Raw genomic sequence first — 22,654 nt, forward strand, 5'->3', positions numbered from 1 at the left:
ATATAATTATGTTTAGACGGTTTTAAAATAAAAATGTAATTCATTCTCTTAATTCTGTTGTATCAAAACAAGTCATGCCTGTTGAACCATGATTTCTGTTACATGTGTAAACAGATTGAAGTATATTAAATTTAGCACAAGTGCAGCCAATTTCTATTAATTACTGGACCCACAATTCTGTTAAGGTTAAAACTATATTAACCAAATTATATAACTTATGCAAGATAGAACACAGGCATTCTAAATTTCAAAATAACTCATTTGTTTTACCAGGAGTAAGAGAAAAACTGCAGCGGCAGGAATACAAATTAGTTTACCCTCACCTCACATTAGGTTACTTTCTTCCTTTGAAGGCTATTTTTTACATGTCAGAGAATGAATTGGTGGTTTTTAAACCTGAAAAATAGTCATGGACAGTTTGTTTCAAATATCATGAAACTCTTCTATCCAATAATGATCTGCTAATTTGTTAGCCACCTGGGGACTGTGGGTGGTGTGGGTTGTCCAACTATCTTTCGATTATGTCCTTGGAAAGGAATAGTAGCTACCATGCCAATGTTCCTTTGGTATTCTCTTAATGCCAAATAGATATTGTTTTGAATTTCTATCAGTCTTCTCCCTTAATACTGATGAATTCAGCTCACAGCCATTGGATACTACTGTGACGTATATGAGCAGTTACCACAGTGTTCACAGAACTGTGACCAGAACAACAGAGCAAACAGATGGCAGTGAGCTTGAGCCTCCTTGTTTCCTTGTAAGTTGCATGGCACATCTTCATAATCCAGCAGCAGTGTGATTGTCCCTCTTTAGGGTCCATTAAGAATTTCCTGTAGGGATCATATTAATGAAATATTTCAGCCGTAAAAATGTAAGGCAGTACTCACAGTACAGTCTTCTATGAGTATGCATATCTCACATTGATTCATCTAATTAGCTACTTTTTAAATGTCATATGTCCACCCAGAGGCCTTTGAATTATGATTTTGGCCTTAAAAAGATAAACTAAATGGAATAATAAGATCAATGACCATCAGCAAATATGTTTTTAACATTTTTTAAAATGTGTATTTTATTTTTTACTTATGCAAACTTAGAATAATGTTGAGAGTAATTATATTGAAACAATTACATAATTGAGTAAAAATACAGCAGATTAATAAGGGGAAAATGTCTTTCTATTTGGGGTATGTTAAAAAATCAAAATAAAATTTATTTTCAAATTTTGTAGTAGATTAACTTTCAGAGCAAATCTTAGAAGGGCCTGAGACTTCAAATTAAAAATAATAATAACTAAATCAATATTTATTTGCCAAGTGCCTATACACTATTCATGGATAACTTTGCATATTAACTATAAAATCCATTTTAATGTTGACAAAGTTAACATTTGAGCACTTTATTATACTGAGTGATAAAATTAGCCTTTAAACACTGTTTAGCACTATTCCCATTTTACAGATGTGAAACACGGAGAGGCTAAGGTACTTGCCCAAGGTCACACAGCTGGAGATGCAGAACTGTGATTCTAACAGAGGAAGCCTGTCTCTGAAGACCTCATGCTTCACCACAAAGCCATCCAGCCATTCCACCCTTGAACTAAACTTACCGCTACATTTTGTTTTCTCCTCCCCTCCTCCTCCTCTCCTCCTCTGTCTTACCGCCTTCCCCTTCCTCTTTCCTTCTGCACCTCTTCTTGCTCTTCCCATTTTCTTCCCCGCAGCCCTCTCTTCCTCTTACTTGCCTCCTCCTGCTTCCCTTTCTTCCTCCTCCTTCTCCTTCCTTCCTCTTTCTCACTCTCTCTCTTCAATTATGGAAATACATAGCGCTTCTTTCATTTCTTGGTAGTTTTAGACATTTCCTTTCTATTTTTCCTCTCAGCCGTTTATTATTAGCTGAAGCATCTCTATGTTCAGATCATGTTGATATCAAGTGCACTACTCATCCTTGACAGTGCCTCCTTTTCCTGACCCTCTTTTTCCATTTTCTACGTGGTTCCCGAGGCTTCAAAATGGTGAGAAGCTTGTGCAACTGGCAGATGAGTTCACTGACTCATCAATGACTTGACCAGTTTGATCAACTAGCTAAATATACCTTACTATTTGTTCATCCTGACAGTTTGTGGCCTCGGTGTGCAGAGCAGTTCATGCATCAGACGGAAATAATTCTAGTCAGTATTCCTTACTGATGTTACCAGAAAACTATCTATTTTCCCAAGGGTTTTGATCATATTAGTCGCACAGATCAAAATAAATCATGCTTCTTTTCTATATAAAAAGCAAAAGACATTATAACCCCCAAGGCAAACAAGCTTCAACAACAGCAGAAAAGATTTTCAGAAACTTTGTGGAAATTAATTATATGATAAAGTAAATAATACTTTATGTTTTGAAATGTGTCACAACTTGTGAAATTTTTAATCAGTGGAAACAAATGTACTTTTTGTTTCCATGTTAAAAAGTAACACAAATGACAGCTGCTAAATTAAAATGAAAAATAATTAGGAGAAAATTTGTATTTAGTATTGTCATAAATTTACAAAAGTTGATAAACATTTTTTCTTTGTTTTTTATTCTTTTATGTTGGAAATAAAAATGTATATATTTTTTAAAACACTCTATTCTTTAACCTATTCTGAGATGATTACCACTATTAACACTATGAATATCATACATTTTTTACAGCAGGCGATAAAGGGCCTGCACATATGTTATTTTAACCCCACTATCACCAAGAGGAACAGGGGGACTACCGGGGTTATAGGTGTTCACGGTCAATCTGCTAGAAGTCAGAGACTCAGGTGTAGAGCACCCTTCTCCAGTCTTTTGCTAGCGCACTTTCTACTACCGACTGACTTGTCTCTAAATGCATGAGGAAGACAGGTAATCCCTTCCTTGCTTTCAGTCCTGTGGCTCTATCACTGAACCCAAGTTCAGGTGCCTGATGCACTGCTGCTAAGTCGCTTCAGTTGTGTCCGACTCTGTGCGACCCCTTAGACGACAGCCCACCAGGCTCCCCCGTCCCTGGGATTCTCCAGGCAAAAACACTGGAGTGGGTTGCCATTGCCTTCTCCAATGCATGAAAGTGAAAAGTGAAAGTGAAATCACTCAGTCGTGTCCGACTCTTAGCGACATCATGGACTGCAGCCTACCAGGCTCCTTCGTCCATGGATTCTCCAGGCAAGGGTACTGTAGTGGGGTGCCATTGCCTGATCACAGTGAGGCCAAACAAACCAAAATGTTAGAATTTGGAGCAGAGAAAGATTTATTGCAAGGGCCATGCGAGGAGAATAGGGTGGCTTCAGCTCAAAATCCATGATGGATTTCAAGGAATAAATTTTAAAGGCCGGGGGAGGGAGGGGAGGCTCAGGGTGTGTGATCAGCCCATGAGCAATCCTCCGCTTAGTTGATGGTGAGGCAATAAGACAGGGTCACAGGGGTTAACGTTGTCAGTCCTCATGCTACACACTCAAGGTCTTCAAGTATTTAACTTCTTCCATTTGGTGGAGACTTTAGCATCTGCAGAACAACATCTGTGTATCAGATATTGTTATCTAGGTACTTCAGGGAGGAACTAAAGATTCTGTGACTGCCATATGGCTGATTTACTATTTAAATTGCCACTAGTTCTCCTGGCCCAGTTGCTACTTCTGTCACTATGCATTCACATCAATCCTTTAATTCGTAAGTCAGGCTTTTTTGACTGAAAGGATGCCTGGGAGACTACAACTTTTCTACAAATAAGAGGCAGGAAGAGGACATGGGGAAGGTGGTCTGCCCTAGGAAGGCCCTATAGGTTACAGTTACAGTTATTGCGCAGTGACAGTTCAAAAACTCAAGTGCACAAAAATTATCAAAATATGTTTCAGACTGGAGTCAAATAATCTGCATCTTGATACTCATATCTATTGTTTCAACTTTAAATTCAAAGGCCCAAATTAAAAACTTTCTTATGTTCTAATTCTATAATATTTTTAAATTGTTTATAGGCAAATTACAGAAATTGTTAGATAAGAAATACAACAACCAAGCATTGAAGTTTTAAGATTAAATTCTGAAGCAAGGGTAGTTACTGAACTAGAGTGAGAAGAGCAGTTTAATTGTTAAAACTCCATTTCAGATGCAAATTTCTCTCTACAAACTATGATTTTTGTTCTTACTATCACTGTTTTTATCTAAAAATCTAAAAATAGCATTCTAAACTGGGCTAGAAATTTGAAAGCATGTTTCTTCACACTTTCCATCCCCACACAAACCCCAACATTTGGAAGGAATGTCTGTGACATGTCATTTTTGATATTTCTAAACTTGTTCCTGGAGGAAATTGGCAGTGTAAAGAAATAAAATGGAAATTTACAATTTTCAATAATCAAATGCAGCTTAACTTCTGTCCTGGAAATAGACAAGCCATGTTAAGAATTTTTCCAAGCCATTTTTTTCTTAATATTTGTTCAAACTTCTCCTTTGGCAGATTTATTTCTATAGTTAATTAATGATTTAGAGCTGTTTCCTAGTCACCTCTAGAAAGTAGTTCATCTTAGAGCCACTTTTGTTCATCTTGAACCACTAAACTTCATCTTGGAAATTTAGCTCTCAATCTTATACTCTACTGTGATTATACCAAAAGCAGATTGGGAGTTTCGATTAAATGTTGAAATTACTTCTTTGTGAATGTGGTACTCTTTAATTAAATTACAAAACTTGACCTTGAGATTATGATTCTAAACTGTAAATTTGATGTACACAGAATATCTTTGCTATTGACCAACTACTTGTATTGAAATCAGCTATACTTAATTGATTTACTGTTACTCAGAAGTGATCAGGTTATTCTTAACACTTATAGACAATTTGCGCTTCAGATTGAGGGTCTGCGTCTGATTCACCTATGTGATCTCCCTCGCAGGTTGCATACAAACAGGATGTCAAATAAACAAGTAATTATTTTCTGTTATAAGAGATTTGGAGACAACAGACAAGCAATCTCATTCTACTTTCCACTTAATCACTTTAGGCAATTAGTCAACCTCTTAGTGTCATCATCTCTGAAGAAGTAGTAATAATAATAATAATAATAATAATAAAACCCAGCCCCTGTAGAGTTAGCTTGAGAATTGAATAAGATAACATGTGTCAAGCACTTAACATTGTGCCAAAATCATTCTAAGTACTCGCCTGCAGTTCACTATTAATAAATAAGGATAACAAAATGTTTTTCATGATCACATGTATAATAGAATGGTGAACTATAGCGAAAAACCTAAATATCATCTAGAGGAAATTGGTTGAAAAAATACATAGACTATTATACTATCAGCCAAATGGATAAGAAAATGTTTTAGGTACTGATATGGAATTCACTACAAGTAATGCTATTATCTAAAAATCCAAGCCAGGAATTTCTTGGTGGTACAGTGGATAGGAATCTACCTGCCAATACAGGGGACAGGGGTTTCATCCCTGGTCTGGGAGGATTTCATAGCCTCGGAGCAACTAAGCCCATGTACCACAACAGCTGAGCCCATATACCCTGGAGCCTGTGCTCTGCAACAAAAGAAGCCATTACAACAGCAAGCCTGCCCACAACGAAGCACAGACCCTGCTCACCGCAGCTAGAGAAAAGCCCACACACAGCAGTAAAGATTCAACGCAGCCAAAAATAAATAAATGAAAAATGGGACACATGTACACCCGGGGCTGATTCATGCCAATGTATGGCAAAAAACACTACAATACTGTAAAATAATTAGCCTCCAATTAAAATATTTTTTTTTTATAAAGAAACAAATTTTAGTGCAGAGTGGGCATATATACTGCCATGCATGAAGAAGAAAAGGAAGCAATTCTTATGCACTTTCTTTAGGCTGGCACTATCACGGAGATGAATCAGATACAGGCTCACATCTTGAGGAGTCTGCTGAATGTGTTAAAACAGCCCGGTCATTTCTGAGTAACAGGATATAACTGTATCTATCCAGATATATCTATATCTAGGTCAAGAGGAAGACATTTGCTTCTGCTTTTTAGGTTCTTCTGGCTGGTCTAAGAATTAAATTGACGCAAGAAAGATTGACAGGAGAAAGTTAAAGTTTGATAATATGTATACATGGGAAAAACCTAGAGAAACTGTGTAACTTGCCCAAATGTCTGAAATCCTGACATTAAACACCATCTTCAGCTTAAGACAAAAGAGGATTTGGAGGATAGTGGTTTGGTACTTCAAAGGTGAAGAAGGCAATTTACTTGGAGATGAGAAAGCAGATGTTTGGTAAACAAATGTTTGCTGGGCCAGGCAGATCACCACGGAACACAAAATGAACTAATGGATAGACTTTCTTCCCCCGCCATACCCGGCCAGGTTCTCTGCAGATATCTCGGGTGATAACTCTATTCTGAGAAGAGACCCATTATCTAATTGTTTTTAGAAAAGAAAAGGAGGAGATAACAAGAAAACTTTCTCGAGTTTTCTGATTCTTTAAAATAACCCACCTAGATTAATCCTCTTGAGACATATTTTGGGGTGGCAAATTGCACTGCTTACAGTCCCACCTGGACTTTAGAAACTGCTCCAAAAGGCTTGCAGTCCAGAAGCTGAGTTGGTAAGTTATTCCATCCCACTGAACCAGTCTCTTAGTCCTGACAGTAGGTCAGTCTAGTTAAATTCATTTCAGGAGGTGGTGATAGAGTTGGGCTCTGAAAGTTAGGCCTATGTGGTACTAGAAACCAGGTATTTAATAAGAACTATCTCTGTGGAGACAAAAGAAAAACAAGATTAATGGTTGAAGCAAATCATAAACCACTTTCTGAGCCCAAGAGCTTCCCAGGTGGTTCAGTTCAGTTGAGTTCAGTTCAGTTGCTCAGTCATGTCTGACTATTTACAACCCCATGGACTGCAGCTCGCCAGGCCTCCCTGTCCATCACTAACTACTGGAGTTTACCCAAACTCATGTGCATTGAGTCAATAATGCCATCCAACCATCTCATCCTCTGTCATCCACTTCCTTTCCCACCTTCAATCTTTCCCAGCATCAGGGTCTTTTCTAATGAGTCAGTTTTTCCCATCAGCTGGCCAAAGTATTGGAGTTTCAGCTTCAGCATCAGTCCTTCCAATGATTATTCAGGACTGATTTCTTTAGGATGGACTGGTTGGATCTCCTACCAGTCCAAGGGACTCTCAAGAGTCTTCTCCAACATTACAGTTCAAAAGCATCAATTCTTCAGTGCTCAGCTTTCTTTATACTCCAACTCTCACATCCATACATGACCACTGGGAAAACCATAGCCTTAACTAGATGGACCTTTGCTGGCAAAGTAATGTCTCTGCTTTTTAATATGCTATCTAGGTTGGTCATAACTTTCCTGCCAAGGAGTAAGCATCTTTTCATTTCATGGCTGAAGTTACCATCTGAAATGATTTTGGAGCCCCCCAAAATAAAATCTGTCACTGTTTCCACTGTTTCCTCCATCTATTTGCCATGAAGTGATAGGAGCAGATGCCAAGATCTTAGTTTTCTCAATGTTGAGCTTTAAGCCAACTTTTTCACTCTCCTCTTTCACTTTCATCAAGAGGCTCTTTAGTTCTTTACTTTCTGCCATAAGAGTGGTGTCATCTGCATATCTGAGGTTATTGATATTTCTTCCAGTAATCTTGATTCCAGCTTGCGCTTCACTCAGCCCAGCATTTCTCATGATGTACTTTGCATATAAGTGGTAAAGAATCTGCCTGCCAATGCAGGAATCACAAGACTCTGGTTCAATCTCTGGGTTGGGAAATCCCAGAGTAGGAAATGACAACCTGCTCCGGTATTCTGCCTGGAAAGTTCCATAGGCAGAGGATCCTGGCAAGCTACAGTCCATGGGGCTGCAAAGAGCTGGACACAACTGAAAACACACATCACCTTCACCATCTGAGCCCATGGAGCAGCCGTAGGCAAAATTTCTAGATGTCAGAGTTCAAGTACCTTTTGCAGTTTGAAATGTTCCTTATAATGTTATCAGGTGTTCAAGTAAACTTTTGAGTCATTCACACAGCAACAGGCATGAAGATTATCTAAACATGGGCTATTATGATAATCTTCCTTAAGTTTAAATCAAGTTGCTCAGCTTCAGCTTGCAGGGTTTCAAGAAAAGGATACTAATTTTGTTCAAAAGTGGAGAAAAAAAAATGGATATGTTAGTTTGGAGAGCTGTAGTCAAATATTTGAGGAAACTAGAAGAATGCAGAATCCAGTCCAGTTTACAGGTGGGAAAAAAACAAACAAACAAACAACCCTTCAGAGATGATTTGCAGAACTGGAATCAAATATCCACAACTGGGTATTATAGTTCTACTGAAACACATTTTTTTCTCTAAAGTCACCCACATTTCTACCAAAGTTACACAAGTGAAGACTAGTTTCTTTGCAAAATAATCTTAGTTTCACTAAACTTACATATTTACATAAGTCCAGCAAGAATAGTGGGCTTCCCTAGTGCCTCAGATGGCAGAGAATCTGCCTGCAATGCAGGAGACCTGGGTTCAATACCTGGGTCAGGAAGATCCCCTGGAGAAGGAAACGGCTGCCCACTCCAATATTCTTGCCTGGAGAACTCCAGAAGAGCCTGGCTGGTTACAGTCCATGAAGTTGCAAAGAGTCGGACACGACTGAGCGACTAACATACATAACAAAGCAAAAATAGTCACCGACCCAACAGACACTTTTAAATATGCTTTGCTGGAACTTTTCATAAGGAATCTCCACACTGAAATTTTAATAGTATTTCAAGATCAGGAAACCATGCTAAGGAATTGCCATCAGATTTACCTGTAATAGATTTAGGTTAATTTCTGTCTTCTTGAGGTCCCCCAAATATCCCAAGTTTCCTGCACCTGCAGGAAGTGACCTTCCTTACTCACCTGGTAAGGCTATTGGGAACCCTGTAAGCAAGGGGTTTTATGGAGCCATAAGATCAGTCTTAGTTCCTTAAAGCTGTCCAGTCATCTCTGAGTCCATGTGTGCCTCTTTCAAATACAATAATTTGGCCAAAGCCTTGGTAATATAACCAAATTTCCAATTGTGCCCTGTTACAAGGAGAACAAATTCTTAGTAAACTTATGTAAATATTTATATCATCATGAAAATAAGAATACTCACTAAGAGTTTCCAAATTCTGGAGGGACCAGGCAGGGAGAATAAATATAAATGTTTCAATTCTGTTTACAAATGTATAATTCAGCAAATTGCTATAAATCATATTTAGCTTAAGAGAAAATATTTCCTTATACTAGGAAAGCAAAGATTAAAAAGATGTGGTATTTCAGGTAAGAGTCATAAAAATTATAATCATATTCATCATTTCATTCAGTCCTGGGTAACTAAATCTTGTTTATCTTGACCTTTTGCTAGCAGTTTTTTATGAAGCTATTTTTTTTGTGGATGTGTGTGCACTCTCTAGTGGTGTGACCACTATTATAGTTTAGTGGTATGACCTAATATTTTTAAAAGCCCTTAATTGTCAAAAAGCACTTTCTATGAATCTTTTGTGAAGATGAAGCATGTTTTATAAAGGCACCAGAGCAAAACAATAGTTATCTGTAAATGGCAAAAGGCATGGCTATAGATTTTATTATAATGCAACTGACAAGGAACTTAGTTATTTCTGCAACATAATGTTTAAACTAACTAGAATTACTGATAACATTTTACCAGAACATGCAGATTTGGGAGAATTACATATGATTTTCACAACACATATTGCAAATATTAATCTATGCAATATAACCTAAGAAGGCTTATAGTTACTTATTTGGCAATGCTTCCCATTTAATTTGCCATGCCAAATAATTCTAATCAGTTTAATATCTCTCTTTGAGATTTTTCAGGGATCCTTTGAAAAAATCCCAAAGTTAGCTAAATATCAAAAGTACTTTATTTAGTGTTTGATTAGGGAAGATTATCAAAGATATCAAAAGGTCTTAAAACACTTGATCAAGTAGGATCATAGATCACTGTGAAATAACACTTAGTCATCCACTTAATGAAATTGATAATAAAAGATTTCAAAAGCAAATACAAAAAGTTATACCATATTACTTCAAAGACAAAGAAACTTTTACTGTCTGTTATAAAAGCAGATTATAATATTCCCATATAACTTTGTCCTCAACAGAGAGAAAACCAAATTCTAGTCTTACATCAGCTTACTTTTGATGTTAAAAATTATTCACTCAATTAAATTAATTCTAATCTTAACCACTCTTAATCACACACAAAACTGTTTTCTCAGGGTTCCTTTTCCAAACCCTCTGAAGCTTTCCTTTTCATATTCAGCTTTTGTCCTATGCCTGATCTCCCTGTCTCTCTTCCCTGCTCTTTCTCTCCATCTATCCACCTCCATCTCTCTCCAGTTTAACCTCTCTTTAGGGCAAAATTACTTTTCCCCCCTTAAAAAAATGTATTTCCATTCTCTATACCTTTAAAAAATTTACTTGTGTATAAAATTCTTTCCTTGTTAATTTTAATAGTTTTAATTACATGTATTAACTAGAATTGATGCTTTTGAACTGTGGTATTGGAGAAGACTCTTGAGAGTCCCTTGGACTGCAAGGAGATCCAACCAGTCCATTCTGAAGGAGATCAGCCCTGGGATTTCTTTGGAAGGAATGATGCTAAAGCTGAAACTCCAGTACTTTGGCCACCTCATGCGAAGAGTTGACTCATTGGAAAAGATTCTGATGCTGGGAGGGATTGGGGCAGGAGGAGAAGGGGACGACAGAGGATGAGATGGCTGGATGGCATCACTGACTCGATGGACGTGAGTCTGAGTGAACTCTGGGAGTTGGTGATGGACAGGGAGACCTGGCGTGCTGCGATTCATGGGGTCGCAAAGAGTCGGACACAACTGAGTGACTAATGTTAATTTCTAGGAAAACTAAGAAGTAAGCAATTGTGAATTGTTATACCAGCACTTTCTGATTGGCAAACTTGTTTTGTAATATCTAGAAGCATATATTTCCTCATAGGATTTTAAATTTCAATGTAGTAGAAGAAATGTTTACTAATAAAACCAAATATCTTTATTTTTTCTGCAATAAAATGACAAAAGTAGTAAATTATACTTGTTTAGCCATCAATGTTTCAATAATTTACTTATTTTGAAATGATCTAGACATTCAATGAATTCCCATCACTTAACTTAATTTAGCAAAATTCTAAAGTTTTAAGTTACAGAAAGATTTTGGAAGCTATTTTTAAGTTTTATACCACTCACATCAACCTAACTAATTTGTTACTCAACAATTATGTTTAGATTACCCATGAAAATTTCATGATACATTATACAAAGTCAGCCATCATCCCAACCTATTTTTCTTACTGAAAAATTTTATGGCAGGAAAAACAAACATGACTTTGGTAAATCTAGGTAGAATAAAAGTTTTATATTTAAGGTTCATAGCACTAAAGACACCAACTTTAATTAAATCAAATACTTTAAGTTGGTTTTATTTACTAAAGATTAAACCTAGATCATATGAACTTGAAAAACATTTGGGCTATTTTATACTGTATTTTTGAAAACTTTAATATAAACTCTTGTTTGTTTTAGCCAACTAAGTAGAGCTCTTTTACAAATTAATTTTGGCAATACTGTTTAGGTGTAGAAAAATATCATATCTGTAAAGTACAAACATGGAGCTACATACATACAGATAGGTATAGACAGAGTTCTTACACTTTTCATTTTCAAGTTTTAGTGATGAATAGTTATAACACACTAGCTTATAAGTAACAGTTATAATAAATTTAGTTTATTTATGGCTAAAGTCTTTTATCATTTGTGGAGGAGACTTTTAAGATCTGTATTTGCACTTGACAAATAATCTTAAGGAGACTGTGATTTACAATTTGGACAAGAGAGCTCTTTTAGTAGCTTGTGTTTAAAAAGGCCTTTCCCACACTTTCTTATTTTGGTTTGACATTCTACAGACTAAATTAACTGGGCTCAATCTCAGGCAAATCAGGCTCAATCTCAGGCAGATCCTCAGTGATCGATGCAAAGAAATAGAGGAAAAGAATAGAATGGGAAAGACTAGAGATCGCTTCAAGAAAATTAGAGATACCAAGGGAACATTTCATGCAAAGATGAACACAATAAAGGACAGAAATGGTATGGACTTAACAAAAGCAGAAGATATTAAGAGAGGTGGCAAGAATACACAGAAGAACTATACAAAAATGATCTCCATGACCCAGATAACCACAATGGTGGGATTGCTCACACTCACCTAGAGCCAGACATCCTGGAATGTGAAGTCAAGTGGACCTTAGGAACCATCACTACGAACAAAGCTAGTGGAGATGATAGAATTCCAGTTGAGCTATTTCAAATCCTAAAAGATGATGCTGTGAAAGTGCTGCTCTCAATATGCCAGCAAATCTGGAAAACTCAGCAATGGCCACAGGACTGGAAAAGGTCAGTTTTCATTCCAATGCCAAAGAAAGGCAATGCCAAAGAATGCCCAAACTACCACACAATTCCACTCATCTCACATGCTAGCAAAGTAATGCTCAAAATTATCCAAGCCAGGCTTCAACAGTACCTGAACCGTGAACTTCCAGATGTTCAAGCTGGATTTAGTAAAGGCAGAGGAACCAGAGATGAAGTTGCCAACATCCATTGGATCATTGGAAAAGCAACAGAGTTGCAGAAAAACATCTACTTCTGCTTTATTGACTATGCCAAGGCCTTTGACTATGTGGATAACAACAAACTGTGGAAAATTCTTCAAGAGATGGGATACCAGACCACCTGACCTGCCTCTTGAGAAATCTGTGTGCTGGTCAAGAAGCAACTGTTAGAACTGGACATGAAACAACAGACTGGTTTCAAATTGGGAAAAGAGTACATCAAGGCTGTATTTTGTCACCCTGCTTATTTAACTTATATGCAGAGTATATCATGTGAAACGCCAGGATGGATGAAGCACAAGGTGGAATCAAGATTGCTGGGAGAAATATCAATAACCTCATATATGCAGATGACACCACTCTCATGGCAGAAATTGAAGAAGTACTAAAGAGTTTCAGGATGAAAGTGAAAGAGGAGAGTGAAAAAGCTGGCTTAAAACTCAACATTCAAAAAATTAAGATCATGGCATCTGGTCCCATCACTTCATGGCAAATAGATGAGGAAACGGTGACAGACTTTATTTTGGGAGGCTCCAAAATCACTACAGATGTTGACTGCAACCCTGAAATTAAAAGATACTTGCTTCTTGAAAGAAAAGTGATGACCAAACCAGACAGCATATTAAAAAGCAAAGACATTACTTTACCAACAAGTGTTAGTCTAGTTAAAGGTACGGCTTTTCCAGTGGTCATGTATAGATGTGAAAGTTGAACTATAAAGAAAGCTGAGTGCTGAAGAATTGATGCTTTTGAACTGCGGTGTTGGGGAAGACTCTTGAGCATCCCTTGGACTGCAAGGAGATCCAACCAGTCCATCCTAAAGGAAATCAGTCCTGAATATTCATTGGAAGGACTGATGCTGAGGCTGAAACTCCTACTTTGGCTACCTGATGTGAAAAACCAACTCATTGGAAAAGACCCTGATGCTGGGAAAGATTGAAGGTGGGAGGAGAAGGGGATGACAGAGGATGAGATGGTTGGATGGCATCATCGATGCAATGGACATGAGTTTGAGTAGGCTCTGGGCATTGGTGATGGGAAGAGAGGCCTGGAGTGCTGCAGTCCATGGGGTTGCAAAGAGTTGGACATGACTGAGCTACTAAACTGAACAGAATCTCATGCAATTGTGGACTGTGTTTATATTTCTGATTTTGTAGAGATATGCAAGATAATTACAGTCACTTCTCTTATCATGATCATTGGCCTTCACCTTCCATCTCACACTGTGTTGGCTCAAACAAGCCTACTTACAAGCCCTTAGCAAATTCGGCTAACATTGTTGGAAGGGTGAATTTGTATGTCTTGTTTTATAATACCAGGCAGGGTAAATATTCCCCAATTAGACACAGTGTTCATCCCACAACACAATTAGGAAAAAGAGATATGACCACTTTACATAAAGCCCATTCAAATACATTAATTGCCCTACAAATGTTCAGCTCAATTTCATCAACACTTTCATCTAACCACAGCCTCCACAAGACCCAGTCAGTAAGTCTCAGTCTAACAGTACTGGGTAGGGTAAATTTTCCCAGCCAGTCAAAACAGACAGTCCCATAAAACACTCAAGTAACATCAACACAGCCTTTTCATATAACATCTACTCCAACTTTTCAACTTTTGTAATCCTATCATCCCTTGTGCTTTCACATTTTCTCAATCTAGCTATAGCCTGAGTCTGAGTTCCAAGAGTGGATTGTGGTACCACAGCATGTGGGGTTCCTGAATCAAAGTTCCAGAAACTTCTTTTCATCCTCATTACATTTTACCCATTCTTGTATAAAAGGCTTTGAGTCTCCAGTGAGGGGTCAAGCCAAGTGACAAGGTCATTTGTCAGTTTTTAACTTCAGTATTCACTTTAACTGTTGCCCCAAGTGATTCTTGGTCATTTTTCATTGTAGTTTGTGTATTCTAGCTTTATAAATTTCTCCAAAATGTGGCAAATTAAGTGGACTTGTTGCTGCTGCTGCTGCTGCTGAGTTGCTTCAGTCGTGTCCGACTCTGTGCGACCCCACAGATGGCAGCCTACTAGGCTCCCACATCCCTGGGATTCTCCAGGCAAGAACACTGGAGTGGGTAGTGGACTTGTTAGGTTTTCTTAATGTTGGTGGGACCAATAGGGGCCCTCCAAGCAAGTACTGCTGTAGTCAAAATTTTAACTCTCTGAAATTGAAAGATGGACAATTTCTTGCTCCTTACTCCTTGGAAGAAAAGCTATGACCAACCTGGACAGTGTATTAAAAAGCAGAGATATCACTTTGCCTACAAAGGTCAGTCTAGTCAAAGCTATAGTTTTTCCAGTAGTCATGTACGGATGTGAAAGCTGGACCCGGTTTCCATCCCTGGGTCAAGAATATCCCCTGGAGAAGGAAATGGCAATCCACTCCAGTATTCTTGCCTGGAAAATTCCATGGACGGAGGAGCCTGGTAGGCTAAAGTCCATGCGGTCACAAAGAGTCAGGCAAGACTGAATGACTTCACTTCACTTCACTTCGAATTCCTTCTGCACCGTGACATAAAGGACCAAAGCTCTTCAGAGCCCCCAAGAATGAGTCCTAACAATTTCAAGAGTGTTTTACCAAACTTATCAAGAGTCTCAAGTTCAAAGAACTAGCTGCACAAATATTTTCTCCAGCTAATCTAATTTTAGAGAAGATAAAAAGGACCCTTAGCCCTCTCATTTCCAACAGACTATGCAGGCAGAGCTCCAGAAGGCTAATTGACAGGATAAGGATTCTTTATTTTTTAATTCTTAACTTCTGTTGGCTTTTGTCAGCTGTCCCAGGATCTCTGATTGGCAGCAGCCCTGGGGCAAGTAATGTCCAGCAGGCAAAGTTAACTCCTGCTGGGTTTGCCAACTGTCAGGGAGGAACAGATTTCCTTGTCCCCTTCTAAGTTCTTCTGGCTGGTCTAAAAATTAAACTGACATGAGACAGATTAACAAGATAAAAGCAAGCAAATTTTTAATAACACGAGAGAGACAGGAAAACTGAGTAACTCAGGAAAATGGCTATAATTCTCACCTTAAATACTGTCTTCAACTAAACACAAAAGAAGATGTCGTGGGTAGTGTTTTGGGACTTCAGAGGGGAATAAGGCAATTCATGGAGATGGAAAAGTAAATGTTGGTAAAAAATCTTTGCTGGGCCAGGCAGAGACAATGGGACACAAAGTGGACTCTGATATCTAGCTAGGCTCTGTTCCCCCTCCAGAACTGGCCATATTCTTTGTTCATGTCAATGGAGATCGCTATACACTAGGAATAGACCCTTTATCTGATATCCTTTGTGCAGTTAAGGGGGAGGTAACTAGAAAAACTTGAGACTCCTCTACTTCTTAAAAATAATCAGCTTAAATTAATCTTCATGCAAAAAAGACATATTGTGAGGTGAAAAATTTTGTTCCTTTATAGCATTTTTATATAATTTGTACATATTTTCTTATATATGCATAAAATATTCCGTAAAAACACACCGAAAATACTATGTACTGCCTAGGGGAACTTCTAGGGTCTTGGAGACAGAAGTAAATAGGTGTTTTTCTCTGTATTTGTTCTTGTATTTTTAAATTTTGAATCAAAGGACTATGTTATTTATTCAAATTACACATAAATATAATTAAAATTGTTTGGAATGCCAAACCAGAGAACTTTTTTAAACCAAAACTATAACGAGAAAATAGAAACAATTACTAAGAAAAATTAGCTATTCATGAAAAAAAATCCTCCATTATTTAGACCATGGTCTATTATGGGAAAATTAAAACTTTTAAAAAACTGTTTATTTATTTGGCTGCATTGGGCCTTAGTCACAGCACACAGGATCTTTCACTGTGGCACACGGACTCTCTGGTTGTGGCACCTGTGCGCCACACATTGAGCCCGCGTTGTTGTGCATGTACTTCAGTAGTTGCCGTGACTGGGTTGGCTTAGTTTGCCAGCCCAGACCTTGTGACATGTGAGATCTTAGTTCCAGGAATCAAACCTCTGTCCCCTGCATTGCAAGGTAAATTCTAAACTACTGAAAAACCAGAGAAGTCTCAAAAAATTAAATACTTCTGTGGAAATTTTAATAAAAATATCCATCCCTTTGTGTTTATTGGTTTTATTTTCCCCTGGTTCTACAGCAGAAATAATCTTCATATTTTCATGTAGTAAACATTTTTGGAATTGCTCATACATGTTGGCTCTATTGCAGCATCTTTAACTTCAGTAAATATTTACATTTAACAAGTAAAAGTTGACAAGACTGCCCATGTGTAAAAATCTTTTTATTAAATATTTACTTTCCTTCTGTGCTGGATGATTATGATCGACATGATCTTTAAGGTGTTTATAAAGAAATAATAAGAGTGCAGTGTTAGAATTCACTCACTGTAGGGTGCAGTGTTGGAATTCACTCAGAATTCATCCCTGTATGTTTTCTCCAATATGCAGTGTATCCTTATAAGTGATTGTTTAAAGATGATTTCAGAAAGATATTACTTAGATCTTTAAGGGATAAGTTACCTTCCATTTATATATATATATATAATTGAAGTATACTTAACTAATGTTTCAGGTGCAGAGCAAGGTGATTCAGTGATACAAGTATATTATTTTTGAAACTATTTTCCATCATAGGTTATTACAAGATACTGACTAGAGTTCCCTATGCTATACAGTAAACCTCTGTTGATTGTTAGATATCTATTTTTTAATTAGAAATCTAGCCTTGCATTCATATTAAGTCAACTGGAATCAAAATGGCATAATATTTTTAGTAAGGTAAAAATTTATATTTTATTATATATACATATATGTGTGTGTGTATATATATATATATATATATATATATATATACACAAAAAAGAAAACTGACTTTTTCATGAAAAGGTCAGTTCATTCCAATCCCAAAGAAAAGCAATGCCAAAGAATGTTCAAACTACTGCACAATTCCACTCATCTCATACACTAGCAAAGTAATGCTCAAAATTCTCCAAGCCAGGCTTCAATAATACATGAACCATGAACTTCCAGATGTTCAAGCTGGTTTGGAAAAGGCAGGGGGACCAAAGATTAAGTTGCCAACATCTGTTGGATCATCAAAAAAGCAAGAGAGTTCCAGGAAAACATCTACTTTTGCTTCACTGACTATGCTAAAGCTTTTGACTGTGTGGATCACAACAAACTGTGGAAAACTCTTCAAGAGATGGGAATACCAGACCACCTGACCTGCCTCTTGAGAAATCTATATGTAGGTCAAGAAGCAACAGTTAGAACTGGACATAAAACAATGGACTGGTTCCAAATTGAAATAGGAATACATCAAGTCTGTATATTGTCACCCTGCTTATTTAATTTATATGCAGAATACATTATGAAAAATGCCAACTTGCATGAAGCACAAGCTAGAATCAAGATTTATGGAAGAAATCTCAATAACCTCAGATATGCAGATGACACCACCCTTATGGTGCAAAGTGAAGAGCTAACGAGCCTCTTGATGAAAGTGAGAGAGAGAGGAGAGTGAAAAAGCTGGCTTAAAACTCAACATTCAAAAAATTAAAATCATGGCATCTGGTCCCATCACTTCATGGCAAATAGATGGGAAAACAATGGAAACAGTAAGAAACTTTATCTTTTGGGGCTCCAAAAACACTACAGATGGTGACTGCAGCCATGAAATTAAAATGTTTTTTCCTTGGAAGAAAAGCTATGACCAACCTAGACAGCATATTAAAAAGCAGAGACATATTTTGCCAACAAGGGTCCATCTAGTCAAAGCTATGTTTTTTCCAGTAGTCATGTATGGATGTGAGAGTTGTGCTATAAAGAAAGCTGAGCAGCAAAAAAACAATGCTTTTGAGCTGTTGTGTTGGAGAAGACTCTTGAGAGTCCCTTGGACTACAAGGAGATCCAACCAGTCCATCCTAAAGGAGATCAGTCTTGGGTGTTCATTGGAAGGACTGATGAATGGCAAACCACTTCAGTATTCTTGCCTTGAGAACCCCCATGAACAGTATGAAAAGGCAAAAAGATGTGACACTGAAAGATGAACTCCCCAGGTTGGTAGGTGCCCGATATGCTGATTGAATGCAGGAGGAGAAGGGGATGGCAGAGGATGAGATGGTTGGATGGCATCACTGACTTGATGGACATGAGTTTGAGCAAGCTCCGGGAGTTGGTGATAGACAGGAAAGCCTGGCGTGGTGCAGTCCATGGGGTCACAAACAGTCGGACATGACTGAGTGACTGAACTGAACTGACTGGTATGCATACAAAAGCTTTTCTACTATACTTGTTATAGGCTTTAGAAAGAATATTTAAAAAAAAAAGATGGAGAAATTGGAGAAAATAAACTGAATAAAATAGGAGCACTGAATATGAAATAGAAAAAGTGAAACAAACTAGATAAAAGTAAAAGGTCATCGTATGATCCAGCTGTTTTTTAACATGAGTGCTCATTAGAAACATACCTGGAGCCTTGGAGGAAAAAAAAAAATAATACCTGAGTGTTTGTATTTTTAAAATATTTCAAGATAATTGTGATATACATCTGGAATTTTTTTAGTTAATCAATTTATTTTTTTTAATCTGTATTCTAAAACGTGATTATAGGTTTTACTATTAGATCCTGTCTTGGTGATATAATGTTCTATTATTTTCTGTTGACCAATCATAATACAATTAAGTGAGTAATAGTTATATAATCACAATAGTAAAAGATGTTTAGCATTTTTCACAATCAATAGCCAGACAAAAAATAAAAGACAATTATAATTACAAGCCATAATGGGAACATGATTAACTTAACAATGTAAAATAATGACATAATTTGAGGAGGGGTCAAGAAGAATGATGCTGTAAGCGGAAGTGCGTACATGCACATGTTTTCTTCCAACCAGCCAGTCTGTCTTTTAGCTGGTGCATTTAATCCATTTACATTTCAGGTAAAGTATGATCCTATTACCATTTTCTTGATGTTTTGGGTTTATTTTCTGTAGATCTTTTCCTTCCTTTTTGCTTCCCGCATAGAGAAGTTCCTCTAGCATTTGTTGTGAAGCTGGTTTGGTGGTGCTGAATTCTCTTAACTTTTGCCTGTCTGGAAAGCTTTTGATTTCTCCATCAAATATGAAAGAGAGTCTTGCTGGCTAGAGTATTCATGGTGTGGGTTCTTCCCTTTAATCACTTTAAATATATCATGCCATTCCTGTCTGGTTTCCAGAGTTTCTATTATGAAATCAGTTGATAGCCTGCTGGAGGTTCCCTTGAATGTTATTTGTTGTTTCTCCCTTTTTGCTTTTAATATTTTATCTCTGTCTTTAATTTTTGTCAGTTTGATTACTATATGTCTTGATGCGTTCCTCCTAGGGTTTAACCTTCCTGGGAGTCTCTGTGCTTCCTGGATTTGGTTGACTATTTCATTTCCCATGTTCAGGAAGTTTTAAGTTATTATCTTTTCAGATAGTTTTTCAGGTCCTATCTCTCTTTCTTCTCCTTCTGGAACCCCTATAATGCAAATGTTGATGCATTTAGTCTTGTCTCAGAGGTCTCTTAGGTGGTCTTCATTTCTTTTCTTTTTTTTTCTATATTCTGTTCTGTGGCAGTAATATCAACCATTCTGTTCTCTAGGTCACTTATCCATTCTTCTGCATCAGCTACTCTGCTATTGATCCCTTCTAGCGTATTATTCATCTCTGTTTGTTTGTTCTTTAGTTATCCAAAATCTTTGGTAAACATTTCTTGCATCTTCTTTGCCTCCATTCTTTTTCAAGATCCTGCATCATCTTCACTATCACTATTCTGAATTCTTTTTCTGGAAGGTTGCCTATTTCCGCTTCATTTAGTTGTTTTACTGGAATTTTATCTTGACTCCTCATCTGGGACGTAACTTTCTGCTTTTCAATTTTAATTAACTTTCTGTAATATGGCTTTTGTTTTAGCCACTGTGAGACTGTTCTTCTTGTCCTCTAATGAATGAGGCTAAAAGGCTTGTATAAGCTTCTTGATGGGAGGAACTGGTAATGGGAAAAACTGGGTCTTGTTCTGGTGGGCAGGGCCTTGCTCAATCCAAGTATCTGCTGATTGGCAGGGTTGCCCTTCTCCCTGGTAGTTGTTTGGCCTGAGGCAACCCAGCCATGGGGTCTATGGACCCTTTGGTAGGGTTAATGGTGAAATTCAAGGTTTATGCCAAGGGGGACCTTCCAGTGCCCCCGTTCCTGTGGTGAGACCCTGCCAACCCATGCCACCCACATCTCCACAGGAGGCCCTCCAACACTAGCAGGTAGCTTTGGTTCAGTCTCCTGTGGGGTCACTGCTCCTTTCCTCTGGGTCTTAGTGTGTGAAAAATTTTGTTTGTGCCCTCCAGTACTGGAGTCTCTGTTTCCCTCAGTCCTCTGGAAGGCCTATAATCAAACCCCACCTTCTGTCAAGGCCAGATTCTCTGGGGATTCCCAGTCCCTTTGTCAGATTCTGATGCTGGGAAGCATGACATGGGATTCAGAACCTAAACAATAGTGTGAGAACTTCTTTGGTTTCATTTGTTCTCCAGTCTGTGGGTCACCCACCCGTCAGTATGGGATTTGATCTTACTGTGATTGCACGTCTCCTATCACCTCCCTGTGGCTTCTTCTTTGTCTTTAGACATGGGAGATATTTTTTGGTGGGTTCTAATGTCCTCCTGTCAATGGTTGGTCAACAGTTAGCTGCAATTTTGGTGCTCTCGCAAGAGGAGATCAGCATACATCCTTCTACTCTGCTGTCTTGAACCAGAACTCTTAGCTTTTGTTTTTATTTAAGGATAGCAAAAACTGGAAGCCATACAACACTACTGGTTGTCTTAAGGAACCAGAACTTTAACTTAAGGATTCTTAAAGAACGCAAGAATTTAGTTTAGAAAAAAAAAATCTCAAAAAAAAAAAAAATCTATTCTTCTTGTGAGCAAAACTGGCCTTATAATATTATATATATTTTTTCTTTTTGTAAAATTTTTTTTAAATTTTTATATGATTTTGAAAGATTACTTTCCCTATTTTACCCATGTTATACAACAGCCTTTAGCCTATTTGCATCCAGTAGTTTGTATTCCTACCACTTCCTCACACCTGGTTTGTCCATCTCCCTCTTTAGGAAACCGCTAGTCTGTTCTAGTTTAAACCACTAGTTTAAAAGACTCTTGCTCCTTGGAAGAAAGACTATGACCAACCTAGACAGCATATTAAAAAGCAGAGATATTACGTTGCCAACAAATGTCCATCTAGTCAAAGCTATGGTTTTTCCAGTAGTCATGTATGGATGTGAGAGTTGGACTATAAGGAAAGCTGAACACAGAATTGATGCTTTTGAGCTGTGGTGCTGGAGAAGACTCTTGAGAGTCCTTGGAGAGCAAGGAGATCAAACCAGTCAATCCTAAAGGAAATCAGTTCTGAATATTCATTTGAAGGACTGATGCTGAAGTTGAAACTCCAATAATTTGGCCACCTGATGTAAAGAACTGACTCATTGGAAATGTCCCTGATGCTGGGAAAGATTGAAGGCAGGAGGAGAAGGGGATGACAGAGGATGAGATTGTTAGATGGCATTACTGACTCGATGGACATGAGTTTGAACAAGCTCTGGGAGTTGGTGATGGACAGGGAAGACCGGCGTGCTGCAGTCCATGAGGTCGCAAAGAGTCGAACACGACTAAGCAGCTGAGCTGAATTGTTTGTTCTCTGTATATATGAGTCTGATTGTTTTTTTGTTATATTCACTAGTGTGTGTATTACTTAGATTCTACATATAAGTGATATCATGCAGTATTTGTCTTTTTTGTCTGACTTCTTTCACTGAGCATAATTCCTTCCAAATCCATCAATGTTGCTGAAAATGGCAAAACTATATTTTTTAAATGGCTGTATTTCATTATAAGTATGTGTGTATATATATACATATTTCATTGTATGTCTGTACATATGTACAGATATGTAATTTATTCATATATGTATGCTGCTGCTCCTGTTTAATTT

This window comes from Budorcas taxicolor, chromosome 6 (assembly GCF_023091745.1).
Source record: "Budorcas taxicolor isolate Tak-1 chromosome 6, Takin1.1, whole genome shotgun sequence".
NCBI lineage: Eukaryota > Metazoa > Chordata > Mammalia > Artiodactyla > Bovidae > Budorcas > Budorcas taxicolor.